Source organism: Schistocerca americana, chromosome 4 (assembly GCF_021461395.2).
Source record: "Schistocerca americana isolate TAMUIC-IGC-003095 chromosome 4, iqSchAmer2.1, whole genome shotgun sequence".
Classification (NCBI taxonomy): Eukaryota; Metazoa; Arthropoda; class Insecta; order Orthoptera; family Acrididae; genus Schistocerca; species Schistocerca americana.
Window position 1 is genome coordinate 638,194,998 of NC_060122.1, and position 11,374 is coordinate 638,206,371.

At 41.9% G+C, this 11,374-nt stretch overlaps 1 non-coding gene across 1 annotated transcript; it reads right to left on the bottom strand.

Annotated features, from left to right (window-relative positions):
• Positions 1-374: 374 nt before the first annotated feature.
• On the bottom strand, positions 375-447 carry Trnat-cgu. The gene has a single exon. It is a non-coding gene; the product is annotated as a tRNA-Thr (tRNA).
• Positions 448-11,374: the final 10,927 nt, after the last annotated feature.

The following is an 11,374-nucleotide window of genomic DNA, read 5'->3' on the forward strand; positions in this document are numbered from 1 at the left end:
GCAGTATTGTAACTATGGCATATAACGAAAAGAAATTCAGTCATTTTTCAAGCGAAGATATCAGACTGTAAGGTGAGCAAAAATCAAATTTTTTCACCTAATAGTGTTATTAAAAACGGTATTTCATAACAGCCGAGAATTGAGCATGGACGGAACTGAGCGCACCGCTCCCGACTTTCCGTAAAGATACAAATCCAATAACTCGAGGTGGAGGTTAGTGTTTAACGTCCCGTCGACAACGAGGTCATTAGAGACGGAGCGCAAGCTCGGGTTAGGGAAGGATTGGGAAGGAAATCGGCCGTGCCCTTTCAAAGGAACCATCCCGGCATTTGCCTGAAACGATTTAGGGATATCACGGAAAACCTAAATCAGGATGGCAGGAGACGGGATTGAACCGTCGTCCTCCCGAATACGAGTCCAGTGTGCTAACCACTGCGCCACCTCGCTCGGTCCAATAACTCGAGAATGAAATATCGTTCAGCTCCCAACTTCAAATAAAACTTTGATGTTTTATCTACATGTCCTTTACTGCAATGTGTCAGCTAAAATCAACCATACGCAAAAAATTACGCAATATGTTTCTACCTCAGCAAAATCTTTAACATTTCGTGCAATGTTTTTTTTAATTTGATGCAGCGCAGTAAGTGTGGCGGATAACGAAAAGAAATTCAGTTTTTCATCGAGCGAAGATATCAGACAGTAAGATGGAAAAAAATTATCGGTAAACCGGATGATAAGTATTTGACTCGGACCGGAACACCGTCTCTCAGCACATGCGTCAGCATTGGTGAGCAGTACAGCCGTACAAAAGCCGCCTCGGCACGGAATGCAAACAGCACGTCAGTAGCGGAGAAAGGGTTAACACCCTTTGTCTGTGCTCCTACTACGACGCCTCTTGCTTTCTGTAATCTTTCTCCGAGTGAATGTTGAGAACCGTTGCTAACAAACAACACCCTTCTCTACCAATTCTTCCAATACCTATCTCATGTGTTTTCTCATCACCATCTTAATTACACTATTGTCCTGTGAGCAGTTCCTTTTCAAGTTTTCGGTCCTTCCAGTTTACACCAACATTTTTAAGGTCTTTAGGAGAATTATTTGCAGCCATTTAAATTTCCGATGGAGGTTTATTGGTCTGTTGGGGTAATGCAGGAGTGGGTTTAATGACGAATAAAAAAAAAAGGAGTGTGGGGAAGCTACTGCAAACAGCATAGTGAACGCATTATTGTGGCCAAGATAGACACAAAGCCCATGCCTACTACAGTAGTACAAGTTTATATGCCAACTAGCTCTGCAGATGACGAAGAAATTGATGAAATTTATGATGAGATAAAGGAAATTATTGAGATAGTGAAGGGAGACGAAAATTTAATAGTCATGGGTGACTGGAATTCGATAGTAGGAAAAGGAAGAGAAGGAAACGTAGTAGGTGAATATGGATTGGGGGTAAGAAATGAAAGAGGAAGCTGCCTGGTAGAATTTTGCACAGAGCATAACTTAATCATAGCTAACATGTGGTTCAAGACTCATGAAAGGAGGTTGTATACATGGAAGAACCCTGGAGATACTAGAAGGTATCAGATAGATTATATAATGGTACGACAGAGATTTAGGAACCAGGTTTGAAATTGTAAGACATTTCCAGGGGAAGATGTGGACTCTGACCACAATCTATTGGTTATGAACAGTAGATTAAAACTGAAGAAACTGCAAAAAGGTGGGAATTTCAGGAGATGGGACCTGGATAAACTGACTAAGCCAGAGGTTGTACAGAGTTTCAGGGAGAGCGTAAGGGAACAATTGACAGGAATGGGGGAACGAAATATAGTAGAAGAAGAATGGGTAGCTTTGAGGCATGAGGTAGTGAAGGCAGCAGAGGATCAAGTAGGTAAAAAGACGAGGGCTAGTAGAAATCCTTGGGTAACATAAGAAATATTGAATTTAATTGATGAAAGGATAAAATATAAAAATGCCGTAAATGCAGCAGGCAAAAAGGAATACAAACGTCTCAAAAATGAGATCAACAGGAAGCGCAAAATGACTAAGCAGGGATGGCTAGAGGACAAATGTAAGGATGTAGAGGCTTACCTCACTAGGGATAAGATACATACTGCGTACAGGAAAATTAAAGAGACCTTTGGAGATAAGAGAACCACTTGTATGAATATCAAGAGGTCAGATAGAAACCCAGTTCTAAGCAAAGAAGGGAAAGCAGAAAGGTGGAAGGAGTATATAGAGGGTCTATACAAGGGCGATATACTTGAGGCAAATATTATGGAAATGGAAGCGGATGTAGAAGGAGATGAAATGGGAGATATGATACTGCGTGAAGAGTTTGACAGAGCAGCGAAAGACCTAAGTCGAAACAAGACCCTGTGAGTAGACAACATTCAATTAGAACTGCTGACAGCCTTGGGAGAACCAGTCCTGACAATACCATCTGGTAAGCAAGATGTATGAGACAGGCGAAATACCCTCAGACTTCAAGAAGAATATAATAATTCCAATTCCAAAGAAAGCAGGTGTTGACAGTTGTGAAAATTACCGAACTATCAGTTCAATAAGTCACGGCTGCAAAATACTACCGCAAATTCTTTACAGACGAATGGAAAAACTGGTAGAAGCTGACCTCAGGGAAGATCAGTTTGGATTCCGTAGAAATACTGAAACGCGTGAGGCAATATTGACCCTACGACTTATCTTAGAAGATAGATTAAGGGTAGGCAAACCTAAGTTTCTAGCACTTGTAGACTTAGAGAAAGCTTTTGACAATGTTGACTGGAATACTCTCTTTCAAATTCTGAAGGTGGCAGGGGTAAAATACAGGGAGCGAAAGACTATTTACAATTTGTACAGAAACCAGATGGCAGTTATAAGAGTCGAGGGACATGAAAGGGAAGCAGTGGTTGGGAAGGAAGTGAGACAGGGTTGTATCCTATTGCCGATGTTATTAAATCTTTATGGAGAGTGTCTTGAAAGGACGATATAAGATGAACATCAACAAAAGCAGGACGAGGATAATGAGATGTAGTCGAATTAAGTCGGGTGATGCTGAGGGATTAGATTAGGAAATGAGACACTTAAAGTAGTAAAGGAGTTTTGCTATTTACGGAGCAAAATAACTGATGATGGTCGAAGTAGAGAGGATACAAAATGCAGACAGGCAATGGCAAGGAAAGCCTTTCTGAAGAAGAGAAATTTGTTAACATCGGGTATAGATTTAAGTGTCAGGAAGTCGTTTCTGAAAGTATTTGTATGGAGTGTTGCCGTGTATGGAAGTGAAACATGGACAATAAACAGTTTGGACAAGAAGAGAATAGAAGCTATCGAAATGTGGTGCTACAGAAGAATGCTGAAGATTAAATGGGTAGATCACATAACTAAGGATGAGGTATTGAATAGAATTGGGGAGAAGAGGAGTTTGTGGCCCAACTTGACTAGAAGAAGGGATCGGTTGGTAGGACATGTTCTGAGGCATCAAGGGATCACCAATTTGGTATTGAAGGACAGCGTGGACGGGAAAAAATCGTACAGGGAGAACAAGAGATGAATACACTAAGCAGATTCAGAAGGGTGTAGGTTGCAGTAGGTACTGGGAGATGAAGAAGCTTGACAGGATGGAGTAGCTTGGAGAGGTGCACCAACCCAGTCTCAGGACTGAAGACCACAACAACAACAACAACTCTCAGAGATGAGTTTCTCGAGCGTCTTCGTGCAAAATGACACAAAGCGTAGGAATCGGTATCTACAGCTCACCCACAGTACATGAAATACAACAGAACATTATTGACAGTCGCAGTATCTTTCCACCCCGTATAGAATTCTCCTGGCGTTCAAACGCGTCACATCCGCGTTCAAGTTCGACGTTTCGAAGATTAGTTCCATCTTCATCGTCAGGAGATGACTGCCAGAGTTATATGTGCCTCTTATATATTAGCATTCTGGCCTACTACGGCAATGACGACGTCACCTGGGGACAAGATTCGCGTGCGCAAATGTAGGGAATCAGGACTGAGGTCAGAATTATGGAGAGGAAGGGAGCAGGGAGTATCTCAACGTCACCTCCCCAACTTGTATTCAGTCCATAAATTTTAAAACATTTAACATGGTTGCGTATCAGAAACGGTGTAAATCTGAAGGGGTTGAAAAAACATCAGCCAACCAGTTACAAGACAAAGGATTATTAGCCCTTGTCTCAGATTTGAACGTTTCTAAAAATATAACAAGAGCCGCTCAGCTTCAGCTAATGTATTGTACCACTGTGTGATGTATCGAGGCCCATCCCTTCTGAAAAAAAATATTTTTAGAACTATCGAAACCTAGGTCAAAGGATAATGAACCTTTGTTTTGAAACTGGTTGGCTGATTTTTTCAACGTCTTCCTTAAATTTTACCTTTTTGTGACCGTGAGTACTCGTCCCCACTCTGTATTAGAATTGTAGATATTGTCTTCACTGCATGTGCAGTTGTGAATCAATGCTGCTTCTTTTATTATAGGATCCCACTTGGACTAAGCACTGATCAAGATGCATGTGTTTTCGATGCTAACCTTAAGCCTCTATGTAAGGCTGTAATCCATTATCGCTGATTTTTCGAGGTTTCTAGCTTTATTCTCGTTTATTTTCATTGCAGCAGTCGGACGTAATGCGGATTGTGTATGCTGTGTCTCACTGTATTCGCATGACTCTTTGTATATACCAGGTATTATCAAACCAAAGACTTCTGACACGGATAATAGCATGAGCTATTTTTCTGGTAGTGGGAATAACATTGGCTTAATAATATTATATTTGCCTAGCAGACGTGCTGGTCTGAAAAACCAGATTGCTTTGGGTGTACATTTCCGTAGTCTGAATTGGTTTTAGCCTACCGTTACTGGAGAGAGTAGGAAGAAGGATTTGGGTTCAATGTCCTTTGGATTACAGGGCGCTTAGAGCCGTATTTGGGAAGGATGGAGAAGGAAAATGACCACAGTGTTTTCAAAGTAACCATATGGGCATCTGCACTAAGCGATTTGGGCAGGTTGAACCGCCATCCACCCGAGTGAGGGCCCAGTGTGTTGACCACTGCATCACATCGCACGCACTGCAAATGCTGATCTAATGTTTGGAGCCTGTGGATGAGTGCTAGAAATGGGATGCTCACAAAGAGGAAAAGTAGTGTCTGAATCTCAGAGGGAAGAGGTAATGGCTCAAATGGCTCTGAGCACTATGGGACTTAACATCTGAAGTCATCAGTCCCGTAGAACTTAGAACTACTTAAACCTAACTAACTTAAGGACATCACACACATCCATGCCTGAGGCAGGAGTCGAACCTGCGACCGTAGCGGTCACGCGGTTCCAGACTGAAGCGCCTAGAACCGCACGGCCACACCGGCCGGCGAAGAGGTGTTGTTTTGCCAGTCTCTTTCCACGTGTTGCTCCATATTTATGGCCCCTCTGAGAGGGTTGTATTTGCTCCATTGTTGATTACCTACATTTAAGCAGCTGAACACCGGCCTCAATTTGACGTCACTACACCTACAGTTAAGCAGAACACTGCCGAACAAGAGCCACACAGCACTTATGGCATTCATTCATCTCCTGAGACTGATCTTGGTCTTCACGTTCGAAAGTTCATGTTACTACTCAAATGTGACATGGTACAAATACAGAAAGAATTTTGTAGGATAATGCTGCGGTGAATAGATGCAGTACCATTCTGACATTATTTTAAAAAGTCACAACGCGGTGCTTACTCTGCATATTGAAATTTACACTCAATAATAATGAAAATAACAAAAACAACAGCATCATCAATAATAATAATAGCAATAATAGTAGGGGTAATCTTCTCTAAATCCTCGCACAAACGAAAAAATGGATTACATCGAAATAAGTGTCCAAGGAATAGAAAAGCAACTGAAATCACTCAACAGAGGAAAGTCCACTGGACCTGACGGGATACCAATTCTATTCTACACAGAGTATGCGAAAGAACTTGCCCCCCTTCTAATAGCCGTGTACCCCAAGTTTCTAGAGGAACGGAAGGTTCCAAATGATTGGAAAAGAGCACAAGTAGTCCCAGTCTTCAGGAAGGGTCGTCGGGCAGACGCGCAAAACTATAGACCTATATCTCTGACGTCGATCTGTTGTAGAATTTTAGAACATGTTTTTTGCTCGCATATCATGTCGTTTCTGGAAATTCAGAATCTACTCTGTAGGAATCAACATGGATTCCGGAAACAGCGATCGTGTGAGACCCAACTCGCTTTATTTGTTCATGAGACCCAGAAAATATTAAATACAGGCTCCCAGGTAGATGCTATTTTCCTTGACTTCCGGAAGGCGTTCGATACAGTTCCGCACTGTCGCCTGATAAACAAAGCAAGAGCCTACGGAATATCAGACCAGCTGTGTGGCTGGATTGAAGAGTTTTTAGCAAGCAGAACACAGCATGTTGTTATCAATGGAGAGACGTCTACAGACGTTAAAGTAACCTCTGGCGTGCCACAGGGGAGTGTTATGGGACCATTGCTTTTCATAATATATATAAATGACCTACTAGATAGTGTCGGAAGTTCCATGCGGCTTTTCGCGGATGATGCTGTAGTATACAGAGGAGATGCAGCATTAGAAAATTGTAGCGAAATGCAGGAAGATCTGCAGCGGATAGGCACTTGGTGCAGGGAGTCGCAACTGACTCTTGACGTAGACAAATGTAATGTATTGCGAATACATAGAAAGAAGGATCCTTTATTGTATGATTATATGATAGCGGAACAAATACTTGCAGCAGTTACTTCTGTAAAATATCTGGGAGTATGCGTGCGGAACGTTTTGAAGTGGAATGATCATATAAAATTAATTGTTGGTAAGGCGGGTACCAGGTTGAGATTCATTGGGAGAGTCCTTAGAAAATGTAGTCCATCAACAAAGGAGGTGGCTTACAAAACACTCGTTTGAGCTATACTTGAGTATTGCTCATCAGTGTGGGATCCGTACCAGATCGGGTTGACGGAGGAGTATAGAGAAGATCCAAAGAAGAGCGGCGCGGTTCATCACAGGTTTATTTGGTAAGCGTTACGGAGATGTTTAGCAAACTCACGTGGCAGATTCTGAAAGAGAGGCGCTCTGCATCGTGGTGTAGCTTGCTGTCCAGGTTTCGAGAGAGTGCGTTTCTGGATGAGGTATCAAATATATTGCTTTCCCCTACTTATACTTCCCGAGGAGATCACGAATGTAAAATTAGAGAGATTCGAGCGTGCACTTTCCGGCAGTCGTTCTTCCCGCGAACCATACGCGACTGGAACAGGAAAGGGAGGTAATGACAGTGACACGTAAAGTGCCCTCCGCCACACACCGTTGGGTGGCTTGCGGAGTATAAATGTAGATGTAGATGCAGATCTCCGCTATACGGTGAGTATCATTACATTCCATCCTGGATTTTCCATTGTTCAATTTAGGGATAATGTTACTTTCCTCCAGAGGCACTCTTGCTCTTTATACTTTTCTTGCTTGTTTGAATTCTGTCGCTTCTAAGACTAAAGCGCATTCACCCTGCACTATTATTCTGTTTTGGAGCTCAACGTTCTTGACAAATTGTTATTCATTACTATTCCTACTGCATTCAGTTCCTGTTTGTCAAACAGCCTCACAATTTTGAATATATCGTTTTTGAAAAGTCCATCTGAATGTGATGATGGCTTGACTGCTGCTACGTTGGTCAAGCTGCTCGGCATGCACTCCCTGCACTGTGGGTGTGCCCCATTCTGACTCTTGAAGGGTATGAGTCTCTTCACTCTGAAAGAAGTCACTAGAACACCTTGGCAACTGTTTTCACAGGCTGCCTGGCTGCCCTAAAGCTGCCCCCCTCCCTCCATCCCACCCCATCACTATTGCACACCATCAAGATCAGCCATGGTGTCTGTGTACTGTAGATTGTTTGCACATAATCCATGAATGTTGTTTGCCAGTTTTTTGCTAAAGTTTGGGACCTCAGACTTCGTTGTTTCTGGTTGACCCCCAACAAGACACTTTCTACTTTCAAAGATCATGTAGCTTATGCTGATTGCCATACTCTGCATTGTTACAATGGCTCCTGTTCTGTCACCTACAGCTTGTGTTTTGTGTGGAACTTCAGCTATGAATAGGATACACCAGCCTAACACCATCTTGCTGTAGCAGTCTGTTCTTCTGCCCACCATGCTGGTCACCAGTAAATCCACTCTTTTGAGGAAATGGACATAGTTATCATAATTATCCTGTGACACTGCAACCATCTTTCAGTGAACACACAGTGCCACCGTACATTCCACACCCTCTGCAAAAATTTATACAGGCAAGCCCTTGTCAGTATACTTTATTCCCTTGTATTTTTCCTCCAACCTTGAATTTCAGCAGACCATTACTCTTTGAGAAATTTATCGCAAAACTCTTTCAAATTGTCATGAACTTAGCCACATTATCCATCCTCCTAATGTATCTGGCCTTTAAAATGTCCTACAACAAGATACTTGAAGCACACCCATAAATTCCTGTATGAATAAGTTTGGCTGCACATTTCCATGCAGATCAAAATAAATCAATTTTAGACAACAGATGACTGCTGCTTTCAGCGAGATAAAAGACAAATGCTGTATGACACACTGAGACAAATGTAGAATCTTGTGTTGTGTTTTGTCTAGTTTTGAATCAAATGTTTGATTATGCACAAGCTGCTCTTTTTGAAACGATGTGCTTGTATTTGCTCTGCATCAAACATCCAATTCTTCTTGGTTACATGCATATTAAAATTAGTGCACTGATTGAGCAGTATTTTATCCCTTATATAGACAATTCCTTGCCCACCATCTTCTCATGTTGCTTGCCTCAGCCATATTTACTGAGTGAAAGTGCAATAGACAGCTTCATAAGCTTCCTACCTTTTCATGATCTGTTACTTGAAACTATCTTGCATGGGTGTTGCAATTTCCGCTCTCCTCCACTAGGATCTGAATCTACTTTTTAAAAAATCTTTCTGAGCTGTGCTTCAGCCTACAGCTTCATTTGTACTAAGTATTGGGCAAAGTAATCTTCACTGTCACTTTTTACTCGAATTTTAAGTTAGACACCTTGGACTTGACTATGTCAGTCTGTTTTTACATTTAAATTTACCTCTTCACTACCAGTCTTTATTTCAGTTTACACATTGGAATTTAAATTACTCCTTTCTGTCTATAAGTTCATCTTTTATTACCTAACATTGCAATAAAGGACAACAGTAACACAGTTTGCCTGTCCAGCTTGAACCTCTGGAGACAATTGCTCTGATACTGATTCTGTCATTGCTTGAGTATCATCAACACGCACAGGTGCTGAACCACTTAGATAGATTACCAGTGGTTAAAATTACACTGTTCTGCTGACACAGTACTCAGGGATTCTGATCCCCTTTCATCTTCATACAATACTCATGTCGAGTACGTGTCACGGCTGAAAACCTAATTACTGTACAGTTCTCTCTTAATTCTACCCATGTCAGTTGCACCCTGACTTCACCCAGTGAAGTGGAAACTACTGGATATTTATCCCTATTGGGCATTCTGTCCTGAAGTGCTACATGCATGTAGAACAGTTGATACAGATTTTGAGAGCTTAGCTTTTGAAGAATTCTGGACAGCATCATCCATCGCTGCTGTAGTTGCCACTGGTGCTAAGATGCATAGACACCCCATTGCTTGGTACTTTTCATCCCAACACCAGTCCATCTTCTGCTGGCTCCCTCATGGCTACCACTGCCATGTTTTATGAATGGTCCATTAGTGTTGGCAAAAGTGTTCAGTTCAGTCCAGTCTTAGTGCTACAACGAGACGAGTCTGCTACTTCTCAGTTTACTGTTTAAAAATCTAGATTTTACTATAGGAGAATATATGATCAACTAATTGCTTTGTTATTAACTATACCATAGTGTTTGTGTAGTTTTTTGCCAGATGCACCATTTTGGAATATGTTAAATTATTTGCAAAACGCTAACCAACAAAGCACTATGCAACAAATCACCTATGACTGGAAGTAGAGGCCTAGCAGAGGTGTGGGACTGAGTTTCAATAGACCTACCTGGTGGTACTGCATGGTCAAAGTGAACCTGTTTAACTCCTATAGTGCAGATGTTTGTATGCCACTCTCCAGCATGTATACTCTGATGACAACATACTCTAACACAACACTCTGGGAGAAGTCGGTTCACCAGCATGTGAAAAGCAAGCAAATCTGGTAAATATTTATACGTTGTTGAGGCTCAGTGTCCTCAGATATTGTTAGTACGAGTAATCCCAAAAGTAAGGTCTCCTATTTTTTTTTATGAGTACAGAACTCTGTTTATGTGGCAGTTGGTCACACTGTTATGAAGAGTGCTTCAGGCGCTGTGTGTAAATATGCGCACGCCCCACTGAGGTGCTCAGTCTAGGCTTGGCAGCCAATGGGAATGGAGCTCCCGTTGGACGTTACCGCCAAGTTATTCAGTTTTTGAACACAAAAGGGCACTGCGCCGATTGAAATCCATCGCCAATTGACGGAAGTGTATGGTGAGTCATGCATGAATGTCAAAAAAGTTCGCAAGTGGTGTAGAGAGTTTGCAGCTGGTCAGACATATATTCACGATGAACAAAGGAGTAGGAGACCGTTAGTTTTTGAGGAGACAGTATTGAAGGTTGAGCAAAGCATGCATGAAGATCGGCAGATTACCCTGGATGATCTCTGCCCTTTGATTCCTGACAGGCAATTCAGAACCGAAGAAGAGGAATGTTGAGCAAAGGAGTACACATTCTCCATGACAACACTCATCCACACATTGCTCGGCCAACCGTTGCTCTCCTGCAACAGTTTCAGTGGAACCCAACGCACCCTATAGTCCTGACTTGGTGCCCAGTGGCTACCTGTTCCCTAGATTAAAATAACATTTCGCCAGAAAGCGATTCAGCTCCGACGACGAGGTGATAGAAGAGGTTCATAACTTTCTGAACAGCATGGTGGTGAGCTGGTATGACATGGGCATACAAAAACTGCCACAGCATCTACAAAAATGCAACAGAAATGGTGAATGTGTTGAAAAACAACTAAATGTTCAAGCTGTAAACTGATGTAAGCCATTGTAGAAATAAACAGGTCTATGTACTTATAAAAAAATAGGAGACCTAACTTTTGAGATTACCCTCATATACAATTGTTCCAACAATTATGCAAAATTATGTGAACATTTATTAGAATTTAGAGCTCATACAACCGCAAATTCTTCTAAACACCATGGCACTAATGCCACCACCAAATCAGTTATGCACATACGCCATATGGATCCTTCCCATCAATACCAGCTTTTCCGAATTGCGCCGGTCTGAACTTTCCCTGCAATACATCC